The sequence below is a fragment of the Bufo gargarizans genome, chromosome 6 (assembly GCF_014858855.1).
Source record: "Bufo gargarizans isolate SCDJY-AF-19 chromosome 6, ASM1485885v1, whole genome shotgun sequence".
NCBI classification, from domain to species: Eukaryota; Metazoa; Chordata; class Amphibia; order Anura; family Bufonidae; genus Bufo; species Bufo gargarizans.
Window position 1 is genome coordinate 363,271,806 of NC_058085.1, and position 13,175 is coordinate 363,284,980.

The following is a 13,175-nucleotide window of genomic DNA, read 5'->3' on the forward strand; positions in this document are numbered from 1 at the left end:
AAGATTTTAGATCGCAGTGGACCTATTATGAGGGTGATAGCTACTGAATAGCAAGGTGATATAGTAGCTAGTGACTGCGTTGCCAATAGAAAGCAGCACAGCGAGGGATGGTGCTGTAATGAGAACGTACTGAATAAATCCAAGTGATAGGACAGGTAGAAGGCAGCCACCGCAGCACTAGCACTATCACCAACATAATAACTCAGTGCCAATAGGCACCAACACTGAACGGCCTGCTGACAATGTTGCAAAATAGTGGACATTAATATCCATTCCAGCACATAAGAGGCAAACAGCCAGCAGGAAAAAGTCACAGTTGCCATTGCCAAACGGCCGTCAGTAGACTAATATATATCGAGTGTAACATCACCCAGGCCCACTGGTGAGAGTTTTAAACTTATAATTTGAGTAGGTCATTGTTAGTTTACACAATTTATTAAATTTAACAAATAAAAGTTAATTTTTACTACAAAATAAGACTACAAAATAAATAAGTGCACGTCAAGAGTAGGCAACCTGTAGTCTAATGACTAAATGTAAAATACAATAATAAATGCCTCTACGTGTCCTGGGTATACAATAATGAAATATTGACTATTTAACCTAAAGACCCCACCCAGTGCAGCTGATGAGAGGCGGATCCAGCACTGCTCCAAAGCAATCACTAAACTCGTGTTGCTATCCTGGCTGACCTCCGCACATGGTCAGAGTGGGGCATGACACCCCACAATTTTTTCTATAGTTGTGACTCTGTCCCGGATCTTGGTAACATCATCCCTTATCAGAACCACATCTGTCTGAATTACCCCGAGCTGCGTTGTGATATTGTGTATTAAATCTCCATTTTTTTTAACCGCAGCCAGGATTTCTTTTAATGGGGCAGGCTCCACAGTAGATGAATCGTTTAACTCTTCCCTCCTAACCTCTTCATTCTGAGGATCCTCTTGTGGCAGGTGCAGCACTATGAAGTGCCTTTTGCGCTGTGGCATTAGAAGAATTCTAATATCTCTGACGTTTTAGTCTAACCAGACTGTCTATTACTCTGTAGTTCCTCTAGCGCCGTTCTATGGAAACAGTAGGTTTAAAGAGCACACCAAATGCTTGAAATAACTTCTTTATTAACTTCAACTTTTCTTCATATATAACACTGCCTCCTCCGCAGCAGATAGTCCATGTACAAAACACGTGTTGAAAAGATATCACAAGATGGCGGTATGCATAAGATGGTGGTTCAACTGTTCAATCTTGTCATTCAACATAAAATGGTGGATATATTTCTCTCTTGAGTATCTGTACTCTCACTTTAAGTTATTTAAGCACTTTATGATCTCTCTGAGAGGTATATCTGAGGTCTAACTAATAGTTCACTTGCTGAATTTGGTCGCAATTTGCAGTATGCAGTTAGCAGTAACTATTTGAAGATTGGTTGAGTATGATCTGGTATGGTTATATGCAATTTGGATTGAAATATGGAATTATGAATTTGGATTGTGAACTTTGTAGTTTGCAATTGGTGGAACTGTAAGTGAACACACATATAACTGGTTAAGTATACAGTTCTAATCACTATATTAACAGTAGGAACATTATATAACTTTGTAATACCTATTTTGGCCTCCCTCCTTCCATAAAACACAGCTCTTAGTGGAGTGAATGTCTGTTCAGCTTCTATCTCTGGTGAATAATGATTTCTAGCAGCTCCTGCTAGGGAATTTCCCACACCGGCTGTGTGTGAGGCTGGCTGTGATTAGCAAGACTCCGGCTGTGTGTGAGGCTGGCTGTGATTGGTCAAAACTCCTGCCCAGCAACAACAGATTAACACTATGCATTCTGTTGTTTCTGCTGTGTCATTGAGCTTACCTCACATCCATATAATGAATCTTAAAGGCATATTATCTTTTCTGCTTCTGTGAACACAATATATAACAGTTATATGACATCCAAACATGATGTCACAGTAAATAACTCTGCTTTTGTCTTTAACACACAAACATATGAACTGTATTAAGGTTATTAGCAGGTCTAGCTGTATACACATATAAGCTGTATTAGCAACCTAGGACAGGTCTTATCTGCACCTCTTCCATAGCTTCACCCATTTTAGATTCAGGATTTTTTTCCCATTCAGATCAGCCATCCCTTTTGGTCCTGCTCCTGTATTTACATTTGGGGACTTTAAAAACTGATAAATTTTTTCTGCCCCATTTTTTTTTAGACGAATGGTCCGCAGAACATTTATTTTGCTTAAGGGCCACTTCCTTTCCTCTTCCTCTCTTTTTTATATTATATTTTTTCCCATTTTTCCTGTTCCCTCTCTCCCTCCCCTACTCAATCTTCAATTAATTTTCCACCCTCCAAATACAATTAAGGAACAAGAGGGGAAGGAAAAAAAGAAAAAAAAGGGGGGAAAAAAAGCACACAAAAAAAAGTGAACCGTTCCCAATGGGTTTTCCAGGCAAATTGAGAAAGTTCAGCAGCAGTTCATCCAAATCAGTCCCAGTGCATATTTAATAGGCAAAACAAATTGTGGACACTTATGCACATATATATATATCTATATCCATATAAGCAGCACAGAGGTCAGGGAGGCACATAAAAAATTCCTGGAAAAAATAAGTTATTCATACAGGCAGGAGGTAACGTGTTCATAAGACCAAGAGGCAGGAGGTGGCATTAAGGCAAGTGGAGGAACAGAAGATGCAGAAAGTCAAACCTTCCAATCCCATCGGGAGTGAAGAGGAGGCAGGAGATGACCCATTCATAAAGCCAGGAGGCAGGATACGACACCGATGAGACAACAGGTAGGGACGGAGGAAGCAGACAGCCGAGTCTTCCAATCCCATCGGTGATGGCGTAGAGGAGACAGAAAAGACAAGCAGGAACCCGCAAGCTCCCAAGTCCAGGGAGGACCAGCTCACAGGGGGGACGCCTCCACTAAAGACAAGCAGCACGGCAGGGCCTTCAATATCCAAAACTGCTCCGCTACATGCGGAGGCCGAGGTTTACATCGCGAGGCAGGAGGAGATCCATATCTCATCAGTATTACAGTGAGGTCTAGTGCAGGAGGCACCGGGTCTACTAAGTGGCACTTGAACAGTAGCATATGCTACACCCATTTATATAGGACACCCCAACCTAGTGCACTTGCATTATAACTAGTGTTGAGCACAAATATTTGAAAAGCAAATTTTTATCTCGAATATCGCCACTTCGAGAATTCACGAATATTTAGAATATACTGCTATATATTCATTTTTTCCATCTGAACGCATGATTCCTCCCTGCTTAAGTTGCTTGTGGGCCAATGACTCATTGGCCCACTAGCAAGTAGCAGGGAGGAATCATGTGTTCAGATGGAAAAAATTACCAATATTCAAAAAACAAATATATAGCACTATATTCTATAGTGCTATATATTCATTTTTAACCCACGCCTGTATTGACGATCATTCCCTTGCCGATTTTCGAGTAAAAAAAAAAAGGAGAATATAACGAATATTCAAATTCGCGAATATTCGACGAATATTCTACAAAATATTTGCGAAATATCACGAATTTGAATATGACCCCTGCCGCTCATCACTAAATATGACCCCACTCATTACACCCCAAAACGAATGCAGCCCCCGACCTCTGAACAAATGCTCTCTAATTACTAGACCCAGACAAGATCCCCTAAACTAAGACCAGACCTAATAAGTAAATACATACCCTCTAAATAGAGACCATAGACCAGTGGCGTGCCCGGGGGGATGGTGCGCCCCGGCTGCCGGCTCTGACGGGGGTGCCAGCAGGCCCAGAAGCAATGAGTGCTTCCATCAATACAGATGGAAGCTCTCATTGCTGAAGCGCCGACACCCGTGACCCAGTCCCGCATACTGCGGCAGGGCAGGGAGCGAAGTGCATAGTTCCCTGCCTCGCCGCCGATCACCGCCATAGGCTTCAGGCCTAGTAGCCTATGCGGTAGTGAAATCCCGGCGCAGGCACGCGTGATGACGTCATCGCGCGCCTGTGCTGGGACTCAGCAGTACAGTGCAGGGACTCTGCGATCAAGCGCAGGTAAGTATTTAGCTTTAAGGTTTTTTTTTTCTTTTTCTTTTATGTGCCAACTTTGGGGACATGAGTGGGCCGGGGTGCACACAGGACAGAGGACGTGTGGGGGCAAACTTTTATTTTATTTTATAATGTGCCAACTTTGGGGGACATGAGGGGGTGCACACAGGAGGACGTGGGGGGAATATGGTGGGATACTGTGTGGCACAGTGGGGGCAATTTATTATGGGAGGGATGGCAATGTGGGGGACACTACTGTGTGGGGGACAGTGTGGGGGACAGCGTGGGGGATACTACTGTGTGGGGGCAGCGTGGGGGACACTACTGTGTGGGGGCAGCGTGGGGGACACTACTGTGTGGGTGACAATACTGTGTGTGGGGCAGCGTGGGTGACACTACTGTGTGTGGGGCAGCGTGGGTGACACTACTGTGTGTGGGGCAACGTGGGGGAAATTACTGTGTGGGGGCAGTGTGGGGGACACTACTGTGTGGGGGGCAGTATGGGGGACACTACTGTGTGGGGGCAGTGTGGGGGACACTACTGTGTGGGGGACACTACTGTGTGGGGGGCAGTGTGGGGGACACTACTGTGTGGGGGCAGTGTGGGGGACACTACTGTGTGGGGGACACTACTGTATGGGGGCAGTGTGGGGGACACTACTGTGTGGGGGACACTACTGTATGGGGGCAGTGTGGGGGACACTACTGTATGGGGGCAGTGTGGGGGAAATTACTGTGTGGCGGACACTACTGTGTGGGGGACACTACTGTATGGGGGCAGTGTGGGGGACACTACTGTATGGGGGCAGTGTGGGGGACACTACTGTGTGGGGGGCAGCGTGGGGGGACTACTGTGTGGGGGAAATTACTGTGTGGGGGACACTACTGTGTGGGGGCAGTGTGGGGGACATTACTGTGTGGGGGACACTACTGTATGCAGCAGCGTGGGGAACACTACTGTGTGGGGGGCAGTGTGGGGGACACTACTGTATGGGGGGCAGCGTGGGTGACACTACTGTGTGGGGGGCAGCGTGGGGGAAATTACTGTGTGGGGGCAGTGTGGGGGACACTACTGTGTGGGGGGCAGCGTGGGGGACACTACTGTATGGGGGCAGCGTGGGGGACACTACTGTGTGGCGGGCAGTGTGGGGGACACTACTGTGTGGGTGACAATACTGTGTGTGGGGCAGCGTGGGGGACACTACTGTGTGGGTGACAATACTGTGTGTGGGGCAGCGTGGGTGACACTACTGTGTGTGGGGCAACGTGGGGGAAATTACTGTGTGGGGGGGAGTGTGGGGGACACTACTATGTGGGGGCAGTGTGGGGGACACTACTGTGTGGGGGACACTACTGTGTGGGGGCAGTGTGGGGGACACTACTGTGTGGGGGACACTACTGTGTGGGGGGCAGTGTGGAGGACACTACTGTGTGGGGGGCAGCGTGGGGGAAATTACTGTGTGGGGGACACTACTGTGTGGGGGGAAGTGTGGGGGCAGCGTGGGGGAAATTACTGTGTGGGGGGCAGTGTGGGGGACACTACTGTGTGGGGGGCAGTGTGGGGGCAATTCTATTATTTCTGGGGACACTATACAGGGATTATTACCTGGAGCACAATATAGGGTGTTATTAATACTGGGGGCTCTCTAGGGGGCATTATAGCTGCTGTAGACACTATAGGGACATTGGGGTAATCAAACTGGTGTAAAGTAGAACTGGCTTAGTTGCCCATAGCAGCCAATCAGATTCCACCTTTCATATTTGACAGCTCTTTTGGAAATCCAGTTCTTCTTTACACCAGTTTGATAAAGGACTCCAATTATGTCTATTAGGGTCACTATTTTGTTCAGCAGTATAGTACCTGGGGCATTGGGGGGGGGGGGGGCACAATGGGCACAGTATTGGGGTGGCAGCAGGATGACACTGTGGGGACACCAGGATGGAGGGGTTGATGGAAAAACTCAGAAATCTAACGTGTCTGTGTTACAAACTCTGTAGAGATGAGATGCGGCTGAAAGAATTTCTCATGGCGGTCTAACGGAGGAGAAGAGGAAAGAGAAGGTCTACATGACAGGAGATGTCCCTGGATGTAAGAGGTATGTGGTCAAGTATTGGGGGGGGGGGGTGCCAGAGAAATGACCCGCCCCGGGTGCCAAACACCCTGGGCACGCCACTGCCATAGACTCTCTAAATACAGTCCCCCTAAATAAATATATATCCTAGATCAGACACCCCAAATACAGACCCTAGACCATTTAAATACAAACCCCCCTAAACAAATTCAGCCCCAGACTAGAACTCTAAACAAATATAGACCTTCTAGAGATCCCAGACCCTCTAAATACAGACCCTCTAACCAAATAGAGACCCCAGACCAGACCCCCCACCCAATTACATGCTTCCTTAAATAATAGAGACCCAAGATCAGATCCCTTAAACCAAGACCCCAGACACATACCCTCTAAATAAATACAGACCCCTGAATACAGATCTAAGCTAACAAATATCCTAAACCAGACCCCTAAACAAATATAGAGCCCCTAACCATCTAACAATAGAACACAGAGCTCCCCCTTAATACACAATCTCTTCATTGGGTTGTCCGGGTTCAGAGCTGATCCCATTTTCACCTAGGCAGGCTTTCTCATATCAGCATTGGAGCATTTCATGCTTCGATGTTCTCCTTTGTCCTGTGCTGAATCACGCATGGCTGTTGTGGCCAGAGGTCCGGTTTTAAGCCAGACAGTCCGGATTTCAGACTCACTGTCCTCCGGTGCAAGGCCTGGATGGACGCAGGGATGTCCTTTTGAACAGCTCACTCTCAGACAGCAGCACTGTGCTGTCTGAGAGTGAGCTGCAGGGAGAAAGTCACCCTCCCTCCCACCCCTGCAGCTGACCTGAAGTTCATTCTGCATCCTAACTGGATCAGGGCGTGACTTAAAGGCGGGATTGTAAAGTCTGGCATTTGAGGGTGGTCTGAGTGGCCACCCTACGCAGGGCAAAGGCTTTTTCTGGAGATCCTGTGACATACACGGGGAAAGCTAGGTGGAGGCTTCTGCCTAGCAGTGAGTCCAGTGACGTCACCGGCACCAATGGGCGGGCTTTAGTGCTGCTCCAGCCTGTAAAATGGCTAGGGCAGTGCTAAAGCCAGGCATGGGATTCAGCCGTTTCCCTCAGGTTCTCCAGATCCGGTTGGTGAAATTACAGCTGGATCGGAGAACTATGTTACCGGCTGAATCCTGATCTGGTGCAGCGGGAGATGAGCGCTTGCATTGTGGAAGCAATGGCACGGTGGGGGCATTGTTGGCACATGGGGGACACCATGGGGGTATCTACTGGGGGCATTGCTGGCGCATGGGGACACTATGGGGGCATCTACTGGCACATCCTTGGGGACACTATGGGGGGCATCTACTGGGGACATTGCTGGCACATTGGGACACTATGGGGGCATCTACTGGGGGCATTGCTGGCATATGGGGGGCATCTTCTGGGGACATTGCTGGCACATGGGGACACTATGGGGGGCATCTACTGGGGGCATTGCTGGCACATAGGGACACTATGGGGGCATTGCTGGCATAAGGAGGGCATCTACTGGGGGCATTGCTGGCATATGGAGGGCACCTACTGGGGGCATTGCTGGCACATGGGGGCATCTACTGTGGCATTGCTAGCACATGGGGGACACTATGGGGGCATTACTGGCACATCATGGGGGACACTATGGGGGCATTTTATACTGGCCTATTATGGGGACACTATGGAGTTGGAGGGGGGAAGAACACTATGGGGGCATATTATATTGGCACAATATGGGGGCACTAAGAAGGGGCATTTATACTGGCACTTTATGGGGGCACTATGGGGAAGAGAAGAGGAGCACTATGTGGGCATTTACTATGGGCATTATATAGGGGTATTTTATACTTACACACATTATGGGGGCACTATGGGGACATTAGCTCAACTGGGGGCACTGAGGGAATTTTTTTTGTACTGGCACACAGAACGGGAGCATTTTTGAACTACTGCACATTATTATTATTATTGAAGGTGGCAGGTGAGTTGTTAAGAAGGTAGGAGGATGATGGAAAAGTAGGAACCTAAGATGTCTTTTGTCAAACTGCAGAGAAGAGAGATGGGTGAAAAATCATCATGGCGGTCGGTTCTCAAAGGAGAAGATGAAGAAAGAGAAGGTCTGCATCAGAGGTGGGGCTGTGGGGATAGCACTGAATATAATATGTATGTAAATATGTCTTTAGTGCTAGGTACAAATGTGTATAAAATGCATATGGTGTAGGTAAATCTACTGTAAGTGTAGCCTAGGGGTGATTTATATACTGTATGGTGTATATTGTATATGTGATTATGTGAGTGTAGTGTCTATATAGTCTGTTTATGTATGCATACCTCCCAACCATCCCAGATCTGGCATAACTACTGTGTGGGGGGCACAATGGAGACTAGGTAGGGTGGGACTTGTACAGATAGACATTGGGAGGGGTCAGAGGTGTCGGCCAGCGCTGTAAAAGAACTTCACGCGACACTGATCGTTTAGCTCCTTAGGCATTTTAACCCCTTCCCGACCTTTGACGTACTGTTACGTCATGGAAACCACTGAGTTCCCGCAATTTGACGTAATAGTACGTCATAGTGATCGCGCGGGCACCGGAGCAGTGCGCGCGCGATCACTGCAGGGGCCCGGCAGTCCGTGGTAGCTGGGCCCCTGCTGTATCCGCCGGCATCGCTGTAAAAGCCGATGCCGGCGGATTAACCCCTTCTATGCCGCGGTCCGCACTGACCGCTACATAGAAGAGGTTTGTGTCAGGTGAACGATCGCATCGAGTCTCCGCGCTGCTGTGGCAGGGACCTGATGCGACACAAGGCTGCCTTGCACGGCATCGGGAACTGCCTTCTACGGGAGCCGAGGAAATCCAGCCTCAGGCCCGTCTCCAAGGCAACCTGTTAGTGTATGACTCAGTGTAATACACTAACAGGCAATGCATTACAGTACAGATGTATTGTAATGCATTGCAGAGGGGATCAGACCCCCAAAAGTGAATGTCATAAATAAAGTAAAGTAAAGAAAGTAAAAAAAAAATGCGTTTTTAATAAAATTAATAAAGAAATAAAATTAATAAAGGAAAAAGGAAAAAAAAAGCCCCTTTTCCCTTATTTTATAATAAAAAACTGAAAAAAACAACAAAGCCACACACACATATTAGGTATCTCCGCGTCCGTAATGACCGGCTCTATAAATATATCACATGATCCACCCTGTCCGATTAACATCATAAAAAATAAAAACAGTGTAAAAAAAAGCCATTTTTGTCACCTTACATCACAAAAAGTGCAACACTAAGCGATCAAAAAGGCATATGCCCCCCAAAATGGTATGAATAAAACCGTCACCTCATCCCGCAAAAAATGAGCCCCTACCTAAGACAATTGCCCCAAAAATAAAAAAAATATAGCTCTCAGAACATGGAGACACTAAAACATCATTTTTTTTGTTTGCTATTATTGTGCTAAAGTGAAATACATAAAAAAATATATAGATATTAGGTATCGCCATGTCCGTAACAACAAGCTCTATAAAAATATTACATGACCTAACCACTCAGGTGAACACCATAGGAAAAAAAAAATGTGTAAAAAAATTCCATTTTTGTCACATTACATCACAAAAATTGCAACAGCAAGTGATCAAAATAGTACCAATCAGACCGTCACCTCATCCCGAAAAAAATGAGACCCTACCTAAGAGATTCGGTCAAAAAATAAAAAAGCTATGGCTCTCAGACTATGAGACACTAAAATATCATTATTTCGGTGTCAAAAATGCTATTATTGTGTAAAACTTAAATAAATAAGAAAAGTAGACATATTAGGTATTGCCACGTGTGTAATGATCTGCTCTATAAAATAGTCACATGACCTAATCCCTCAGGTAAATGCTGTAAAATGAAAAAATAAAAATGGTGCCAAAACATCCATTTTTTTGTTACCTTGCCTCACAAAAAATGTAATATAGACCAGTAAAAAATCATATGTACCCCAAAATAGTACCAATAAAACTGGCACGTAGTTTCCAAAATGTGGTCACTTTTTTGAGTTTCTACTGTAGGGGTGCATCAGGGGGGCTTCAAATGGGACATGGCATCTAAAAACCAGTTCAGCTAAATTTGCCTTCCAAAAACCATATGGCTCTCCTTTCCTTCTGCGCCCTGCCGTGTGCCCTTACAGCAGTTTACGATCACATGTGGGGTGTTTCTGTAAACTGCAGAATCAGGGTAATAAATATTGAGTTTTATTTGGCTGTTAACCCTTGCTTTGCTACTGGAAAAAATTGATTAAAATGTAAAATCTGCCAAAAAAGTGAAATTCCGTGGTGATTGGAGCATGTGATCTGACGTCACCACAGGTCCTAGCCGGTAGTTCATCATTAAAGAAGTAAAGAAGAGACCGGGAACTACGCGATCAAGAGGAGAAGGTGAGTTAATTTTTTATTTTTTTTAACCCTCAATTGACCACCTACTAAGCATTCTGTATTCAGAATGCTATTATTTTCCCTTATAACCATGTTATAAGGGAAAATAATACAGTGAATAGACTGTCTCCTAGCAACCATGCGTGAAAATCGCACCGCATCCGCACTTGCTTGCGGATGCTTGCGATTTTCACTCAGCCCCATTCACTTCTATGGGGCCTGCGTTGCGTTATACAATATAGAGCATGCTGCGTGAAAATCACAGCTCATGTGCACAGCCCCATAGAAGTGAATGGGTCCAGATTCAGTGCGGGTGCAATGCGTTCACCTCCCGCATTGCACCCGCGCGGAAATCTCGCCCGTGTGAACTCAGCCTAAAAGTAGAGAAATAGATATTTGGAAATTTGCTAATTTTTCAAAATTTTTGCTAAATTTTGTTTTTTTTTTATGAATAAAAATTGTTATTTTTTTACTTATTTTTACCACTGTCATGAGGTACAATATGTGACAAGAAAACAATCTCAGAATGGCCTGTATGAGGCTGGTTTCACACGGGCATTGCGGATTGGGGCCGGATGCGTTCAGTGAAACTCGCACTATTTTGCAAGCAAGTTCAGTCAGTTTTGTCTGCGATTGCGTTCAGTTGTTCAGTTTTTTCCGCGCGGGTGCAATGCATTTCGATGCGTTTTTCATGCGCGTGATAAAAAACTGAAGGTTTACAAACAACAGCGTCTGATATACCCTTTTGCTTGGATCGACCACCAGAGGACACAGGTAGCTGTGTAAAGTAGCACCAAACACCACTACACTACACTACACCCCCCCCCTGTCACTTATTAACCCCTTATGAACCCCTGATCACCCCATATAGACTCCCTGATCACCCCCCTGTCATTGATCACCCCCCTGTAAGGCTCCATTCAGACGCCCGTATGTGTTTTACGGATCCACGCATCCATGGATCGGATCCGCAAAACACATACGGATGTCTGAATGGAGCCTTACAGGGGGGTGATCAATGACAGGGGGGTAATCACCCATATAGACTCCCTGATCACCCCCCTGTAAGGCTCTATTCAGACATTTTTTTGGCACAAGTTAGCGGAAATTGATTATTTTTTATTTATTTTTGTTTATTTGTTTTATTCTTACAAAGTCTCATATTCCACTAACTTGTGTCAAAAAATAAAATCTCCCATGAACTCGCCATACCCCTCACGGAATCCAAATGCGTAAATTTTTTTAGACATTTATATTCCAGACTTCTTCTCACGCTTTAGGGCCCCTAAAATGCCAGGGCAGTATAAATACCCCACATGTGCCCCATTTCAGAAAGAAGACACCCCAAGGTATTCCATGAGGGGCATATTGAGTCCATGAAAGATTTATATTTTTGTCCCCAGTTAGCGGAAAGGGAGACTTTGTGAGAAAAAACAAAAAAAAATCTATTTCCGCTAACTTGTGCCCAAAAAATTTTTGGGGATGAACTCGCCATGCCCCTCATTGAATACCTTGGGGTGTCTTCTTTCCAAAATGGGGTCACATGTGGGGTATTTATACTGACCTGGCATTTTAGGGGCCCTAAAGCGTGAGAAGAAGTCTGGGATCGAAATGTCTAAAAATGCCCTCCTAAAAGGAATTTAGGCCCCTTTGCGCATCTAGGCTGCAAAAAAAGTGTCACACATCTGGTATCACCGTACTCAGGAGAAGCTGGGGAATGTGTTTTGGGGTGTCATTTTACATATACCCATGCTGGGTGAGAGAAATATCTTGGTCAAATGCCAACTTTGTATAAAAAAATGGGAAAAGTTGTCTTTTGTCGAGATATTTCTGTATGCAGGTGATACCAGTAGCCTTGTGGTGCAAGGAGTGGAAAGGGTTAAAATCCCCAAACGTGGAGGTGATCATAGGAGAGTTCTTTTAAACAGAGAATCATATTGGATTTTTACTATGGGTACTTGTGTACCAACAGGTCTAAATTGCAGACATGACCCCATATTACACTATTGACCGTGGTACATTTTCTCTGTATCTTTTGCAGCTTTTCCCCTTTTTCTCTTCATATGTTTTTAAGTGTTTGGGGTGGAGCTGTGTGTGGATTGTGTCCACCTGGCATGCTGAACCTGCCTCTTATTTAAGGCCAGTGTCTTATATTATCATGTTGTCATTAGTAAGGATCTGAATTTATCGATCTGAAACGCGTAGACCTGGTGTACATGTCCGGATTTTAGCAAGTTTTTTCATTAAAGCATTTAATTGGTCGTTTGGAAGCTGGATTTTCTCTTTTTCCTATATCTTATATGAAGGATGGCCTTATGCCTATCCCATGCATGCTTAAACTCCTTCACTGTATTTGCAGCTACCACTTCTGCAGGAAGGCTATTCCATGCATCCACTACTCTCTCAGTACAGTAATACTTCCTGATATTACTTTTAAACCTTTGCCCCTCTAATTTAAAACGATGTCCTCTTGTAGCAGTTTTTCTTCTTTTAAATATTCTCTCCTCTTTTACCTTGTTGATTCCCTTTATGTATTTAGCAGTTTCTATCATATCCCCTCTGTCTCGTCTTTCTTCCAAGCTATACATATTAAGGCCCCTTTCACACGGGTGAGTTTTCCGCGCGGATG